This window comes from Vicia villosa, linkage group LG2, assembly GCF_029867415.1.
Source record: "Vicia villosa cultivar HV-30 ecotype Madison, WI linkage group LG2, Vvil1.0, whole genome shotgun sequence".
NCBI classification, from domain to species: domain Eukaryota; kingdom Viridiplantae; phylum Streptophyta; class Magnoliopsida; order Fabales; family Fabaceae; genus Vicia; species Vicia villosa.
Window position 1 is genome coordinate 215,239,074 of NC_081181.1, and position 7,222 is coordinate 215,246,295.

General features: G+C 29.0%; 1 long non-coding RNA gene across 2 annotated transcripts; it reads left to right on the plus strand.

Moving 5' to 3' along the window:
* The first annotated feature begins 4,765 nt into the window (after window positions 1–4,765).
* LOC131648221 (uncharacterized) lies at window positions 4,766–6,751 on the plus strand. Of its 2 annotated transcripts, XR_009298073.1 has the most exons (4): window positions 4,767–5,078; window positions 5,176–5,318; window positions 5,404–5,588; window positions 5,973–6,743. It is a non-coding gene; the product is annotated as an uncharacterized LOC131648221 (long non-coding RNA). The 2 variants fall into 2 exon arrangements; XR_009298072.1 differs by having other exon boundaries at window positions 4,766–5,318; window positions 5,973–6,751.
* The last annotated feature ends 471 nt before the right edge of the window (window positions 6,752–7,222 follow it).

Below are 7,222 nucleotides of genomic sequence, written 5' to 3' on the forward strand. Positions count from 1 at the left end.
TGTCGTGAGTTCAAATCTATACCCTTACATTTGATATCCTTACACAACTACCAACCGAGATGTCTTAATGGGAGTGTGCATTTAAATCTTTTAATTACACAAAAACTATTGTAATGGACACTTTCATTTCTTTAAGAAAATAGATAGGATCTTTACCTTTTACCCAGTAGGTAGGAGAGGATCTTACAAGGAGCTCAAAAGGCTACAACACCCTTCAAAATAATGGATTTAAAAAATAGCATTCTACAGGATTTGAACTTATGAATTCATATATATCAAAGTATATTTTTCGTTATGGAACCAAAAGTAGAGTTAAGATCTGAGATGATGGTGTATATGAGCTTTTGATACGGCGGAGAGGGAACAGACCTACAAGTAACGCTCCAATGCTCAAGTCAGTATGTTAGCGAAAAAACTGAATTTAAATTGAATTTGAAACTGATACCTGTATTTGTACGCTCTCTATATATAATACAGAGGAAATAACAACCTGCTATTTGTTTGGCGTGAATTGCGGATCGCTGGATGTATCTGGAGATTGGGTCCTATTACCTATATAGCTTATTTAGAGTGGTTGGTTAGGGATCAATATGATTGGCCCAAAATAGTTTTCCACCAAGCCCTTGTTTCTATTACCATTATTTTCCTAGAAGCTAATGTAATAGTTTGCGTTGTTAGAGATGGAGTGGAGGATAAATGTGTTGATTTTTCCCTAAGTACTAGAATGAGAGCCATTTTGTAATGGGAAATGGGTTGTACATCTACAAAGAGGAAGACATTTCTCAAAAGGAGTTGTATCCGAAGACGCGGTTGACGAGTTTTATCAAAGACCTGGATTATTTTGGGGGAAGTATTCCTCTGAATGATGTCGACTGAAAACACTTAAAACACATCACCGATACTTGCTTTTGGTGGATGCTCGTACCAGGGAAGAAAGGAAGATTATTTTTGGCAAGTCTTGAAAGTCCTTAGCTTTTATGCATTCAACTTGCTTACTCGTGGCGTATTTGCTTTGGTGATGATTGCATTCATATTCAATGAAGGATGAAGTAGCGCTCTAACTTTTAAGATGGGGAATATGGCCGGGAGGAACTGTAGCAGGCCTTTCCACTACTTTGGAGCCTTCTAAAGGTGTTGCTGCTTTGAATGCCCTTATAAGGTTGTTGTGTGCTTCAAGTACTCTGACCCTTACGTTGTTGATGGGTCGGGCCCCCGCTCCTCTAGGGAACACCGATTTCTTCCTTTAGAGGAAGACTATTCATATTTAGCCAATATGTTCGAGCGTGCCTTGGAAGAAGAAGTGGCAGCTTTGACCCAATATACTCGACACGCTTCTACGACTAGGGATGGCAATGGGGCGGGTCGGGGACGGTTACTACCTTCCCCAAACCCAAACCCGAGTCCCCAAACAATTCCCGTTCCCCGCCTCAAACCCAAACGGGAATGGAGAATTAAAATCCAAACCCGACCCAAACGGGTTCGGGTATCCCGCCCCGCCACCATCCATTTAGTGAAATCAATTTTTTAATAAAAATACTTATTTTTTCCAAAATAAAACTACATTATAAATAATAAAATAAAATAATTTCATATATACATTTAAAATATTTTAAATAATTAATTCAAATCAAAATATCAAAATATTGGCCACTTATTTAATATTCTAAATCATCAAAAATAAATAATAATATACATAATGAAATAAACAGGGCAGGTACTAGTGTCCCTATTACCCGATCTGTCCCCATATTTTGTAATCGGTAAAAACCCAAATCTGAACCCAAACCCAATCAAAGCGGGTTTTCCCCGTCAACTTCGGGGTGGGTTCGGGTGGGTACCCGCAGGTACGGATTTTGTTGCCATGTCAATCTACTACTTTGGCCCTCGGTGGAACCAACCAGGGTCGGTCCTAGGGGTAGGCCACCAAGGCTACTACCGCCTAGGGCCTCATTTTTTATATTTATATGGCACTGTATTAGTTAATAGTATTTTCTTTTAAATACAAACTCTTTAAATTATTTTATATCAATTAAATAATAACACCTATTAAAAATTTATAACAATAACAATAATTTAGGATGTGTATTTTATAATTGATTAACTTAAAAATTAAAGTCGTTTTAAATTTTTCAAGACCTTGTGTAAATTTACGATGGTTTAATTACAAAAAATTAATAAGTCATATTTTGTTATTATTTAACTATAATCAATATTTTTTAGGCCTTTTGTAATCAACAACTTAACCTTAAAATTTTTTAAACCCTTTAATTGTAGCCCGTCTTACACTTCTAAGTTCTCTAACAAAAAAAATACTTGAAATTTAAGTTTTTTTTTAAAGAACTTTGCTAATATTTTTTCAATTATAATTTTTTAAAAATGAGAAGAAGTGTGCTTAGATGGGTTGATTGTATTATCAATTAAAAAGAAAATATATAATTTAATGATTTTACATTAAAAAAAATCTAAAATTAAAATATATTAATCTAAATAAAATTATTTTTATTATATTAAAAAATTAATTTTAAATTTTGCCTCATGTCTCAAGATATGTTGGGCCGGCCCGGGAACCAACCGCTAGGACGCTATTTGGTCTGACCAAGAACATGAGGAGAAGCATCGGTAGGAAGAAAGTGTTTGTAGCCTAACGCTCCAACGAGATACGTACCAGTAAGAAATATAGGAAAATTTCACTTCTCTCACTGGAGTAGGTGGTGTTTTACGCCCCCTTGTAAAAAAGATGATCTTCATCTATCTTAGCTTAGTTTTGATGAATACAAAAATTTATGAAAGAAGAAAGATCAAAGAAGAAAAAGATTAACATCAATTAGAATTGGATTAGTTTTAGAAATCAGAGAATTGAATCATGAAAATTAAGGTACCATTGACAATTCATTTGTGTATGTTAGGTGCTCTCAAACTTTCATCTAAACCCTTCTAAGATTGTCATAGCATTCATACATCTTATTAGCCATTAACTGTTACATAAACTTTATTCAATCCAACCATAGACCAAGTAATTTGCTCTACACCCACGTCTGAATCCAACCCCAACGCATTCTCCATACAGCTACGGATCCATCAACAACATTGTTACGCATGGTGCCATTGAGATTAGACATGGAGTGTTTATAGTTTTGGGTGTTTTGCAGTGTTATTTTGGCATAGGGCAATTGCACATCCTTTATAGAGATCAGAACCTTCCTTCTTTCCATAAAATATAAGTCGAAGAATGTATTGCTATGTCGTGGAGTTCATTTGCGTATGGTAGATTAAAATACCTGTAAAGGGTGCCCTTTCTATGATTTAGCTTACTTTAAACTTGTTTTGACTTTTTTTTTAAACGGAAGAAATTTATGTTTTTTTAAAATTTATTTGTTAAAAAAAAGGTTAAAAGATAGTGTACAGATGGTGTAAATTTTTTTACACTGTTCATTCAATAGAAACATTTTATTCTACCATATCATGTCAGTAATTTAAAATTTACAGTATGATTTGGCGCTTAACAATGTAGTGCTTGATTGACAGTGTAAAACTTTTTTACACAATCAGTGTATCACCTATTTTCTCTTAAAAAATTGGTTAAAAATATTTCGTCTATCAAGTCATTTTATTAAAATAATGTAAATTATATTTTTATAGTTTATATTTTTATTATATTATATTTTTAATTTTACTTTATTTATAAATTTGTTAATATTTTTTAAAAATTTAGACCTATGTTAATTTTGGACATGTATACATTTATTATTATATATTCGAATTGAAATATCATATTGAATATAATAGAATTTTGTAAAATTTATATTAAATATTCAAGTAAAACTTAATCTCGTGATTTATTAGTTTATTTAATCATAAATTAGACTATTATAAATTTTGTTTTTTATAATATAAAAAGAGTTAAAAGGTAGTGCAGAGTAAAATAGTTTTACACTGTCATCTAATAGAAAATCATAAATGTTCCATGTCATTGATACATGGGTGGTGATTGGTTATTTTACACTGTCAGTGCATCGCCCCTTTTCTATTGAATGATAGTGTAAAACTATTTTACGCATATCCATTAAACCCTATAAAAAATGTTTTGAAATAATATTAGATTCTTCAATGGTCTTTAAATGAAAAGTTAAATGGTCTCTCATGTTTAATGGTAGGGATTTTTTTCTCGTATTTTTTATTTTTCATCTATTAGAGAGTTTGAGGGTTTTGACAGTAGGATCATGAACTCTGTCTCATGTTGTCTTTTGCGTGTTCTCTTGAACACCAAACTTCAATATGGATATCGTTAAAAAATACTAATGTACAATAATGGATTATAATACATGATCTTTCTCTGGATATCAAAGACTATGATTCTATTTTCAATGGCAAGAGGTATTAATGTCCCTTTAGTCAGGAAACAACTTGTAGTAAATAAAATAAATATTATGTTAGAATTTTGTTAGATTTTTTTCCAATTTCATTTTTGTTGAAAGGAAGGGTTATGCTTTAAATGTTCACGTTGAGCACAAAAAAAATCCCTTCATTACGTTATTTTTATCATATTGTTAGTCACTCATTAGTATATTATCTACAATATAAGAAAGTTTTATGGTCTGGAAAAGACCATAATGCCCTGCTGCCTCAATAATGCTCCACGTGGATAGCTTCAACAACTTCTTTCATTTTGCTTCTACCACATGTCTCTACATCTTCTTCTACTTTTCTTTTCTCATATTTATTATATATATTTATTTTTTCTTGACTACACATTTTCCTCTTTAATGATGCATATTTCAAAATTTTGTATTTTTCAATAAAGTAATGTCACATCACTATACCTTTCTATTGCATCCTATTGCACGTTTCCTCACTTTTCATTTCATTTGAAAATGCATCTTATCTCTCCTATCACATATCTCTTTCTATCTCCTTCAACCTTCATCTCCTTCTCCCCCAACCTACTTCAAACCCATTCTACTAACCTTCATCTCCTTCATCTCTCAAGCCTATTACCAAACTTCTCATGGTGAACGATTTAGTGGTTGATTCTCATGACTGCGGAACGAAAATGATTTCAGATTTAAGGTTTGGTTCAAGTAAGTATATTTTAATTTTCTTTATGTTTTACTTTTCAATCTTTCTTCTTCTTATGATTCTTTGTTTGTTAATGGATTTTGTGGGTCTCCTATATAGATTTTTTACGATCTGAAAATTAGAAAAGAACAAGGATCTGATAAAATTTCAGTAATGAGTAAAGGATGAGAAGAATAGATTTTAGATGACAATTTTCTTGCTGCGAGGAGAAAATAAAGTATCTCAGGTTTAAGGTTTAGTAGGTAAATATATTTTATATTCCTTATGCTTTATTTTCTAAATTTTTCCTTCTCTTTATGATTCTTTGTTTTTGAACGGATTTTGTAGATCTCCAGTGTAAATTTTTTCAGATCTGGAGATTAAAGAGGAACACCAACAATTTTATCTTTATCAGATGCTTAGGGGCCGGTATTTATGTATACTGGTGTTAACTCTCTCACTTTTGGCCTTCATGTGCATTTACGCTTATGTCATATTTCACAACTTCATCCATATGTTACAAATTCTACCATGTATGTTAAATATTCATAATTTCTTCTTCAGATTATTTTTTATAAATAATGTCAAAAGTATTTACATAATCCATAATTTCTTCTTTAGATTATTTTTTATAAATAATATCATAAATATTTCTTTTTTACTAATCCATAATAAAATTTATAATTTTCTTCAGTTGATCAATGAGAATATTTTGTATAAATTTATTACTGATATTGAGTTACCATCTATATAAAAATTCTTTAGTTTTGTAATTTATGGACTTACTCAATGATAAATATGACATCTTTTTCATTACCAAATTTCATAAAGTTAGTTTTATTTATATTACTTGAACATGAAAATGCATGATCTTCTACTATTATAGTTTCTGATATATCAACATGTTTTCTTTTCAGGGGGACTCATACATGTCATAGTTTCTAAAGATTGAGTTTACTTTCTTACCCAAAATAAATTTCAAGCTGGAGAAATACTTAGGTTTACTTTTCATAAAATTTCATGAATGAGAATAATTGGTGTTGTAAAAATTATATTTTAATAATTATATATTAACCTACAAGATTATATTAACTTAAAATTAATTGATTTTTATTACTATTATTATTTGTAATCATTTTATAACAACTATTGAAAAATATCATTATAAAATTAAAGAAAAAAAAGAAAAGAAGTAAATAGAAATTTATGGAGTATTTATTATTGATTAAGATGAGGGTAGAAAAATAAATGAGAGTTTGAAAATAAAGTACCAATAGAGAAAGCATAGAGGTGCAAAAATGTTGTCCTTTATGTTGAATAACGATATGATAATTAATTGATAGAAATTAATGTTGTGTTAAATAAAATTTAAGATTTAATAATAATAATAATAATAAAACTAAAAGGAGTGTCATATTAAACCGAAAAATTCTCAACTTAATAATTGATACAATTAAATTGAATTAAATACCCTAATATTGTGTGGTATAGAGATATGGAAAACATCATGAATCATAAATATTATTTAATTAAAGTCATATTAAACCGAAAATTCTCAACATAATGAAGATTCGTTCAAATATTATAAGAAAACATCTTTTTCCTGTATGTTTATAAATGATATATCTATAGGAAATAAAAAGTTATTAAATAATGAATAAATATATTTTTAATTATCTTAAGAATATTAAATATGTAATAATTTGAAATTAAAAAATATCATATTAGTGAGAATTAAGTTATATTTGTGAATATAGAACAATAAAGTAAATAATTCTATATATATATAAATATATATATATATATATATATATATATATATATATATATATATATATATATATATATATATATATATATATATATATATATATATATATATATATATATATATATATATGTGTGTGTGTGTGTGTGTGTATCCTGTACCAGAATCCGTACATCGTATTATTCTTTTATTAATTATATATTTATTTATTGATTTTTCACGGGTTTCAGACATTTTTCTATTAAAACATTTACATCTAAACAAATGTGTGTCCTATACTAGAACCCGTGAAAAATATAAAAAGAATGAAAAGAAAAATATTATATAAAAATAGAAAATGATGATATAACAATAAAGTATGTTGAATAACGATATGATAATTAATTGATAGAAATTAAT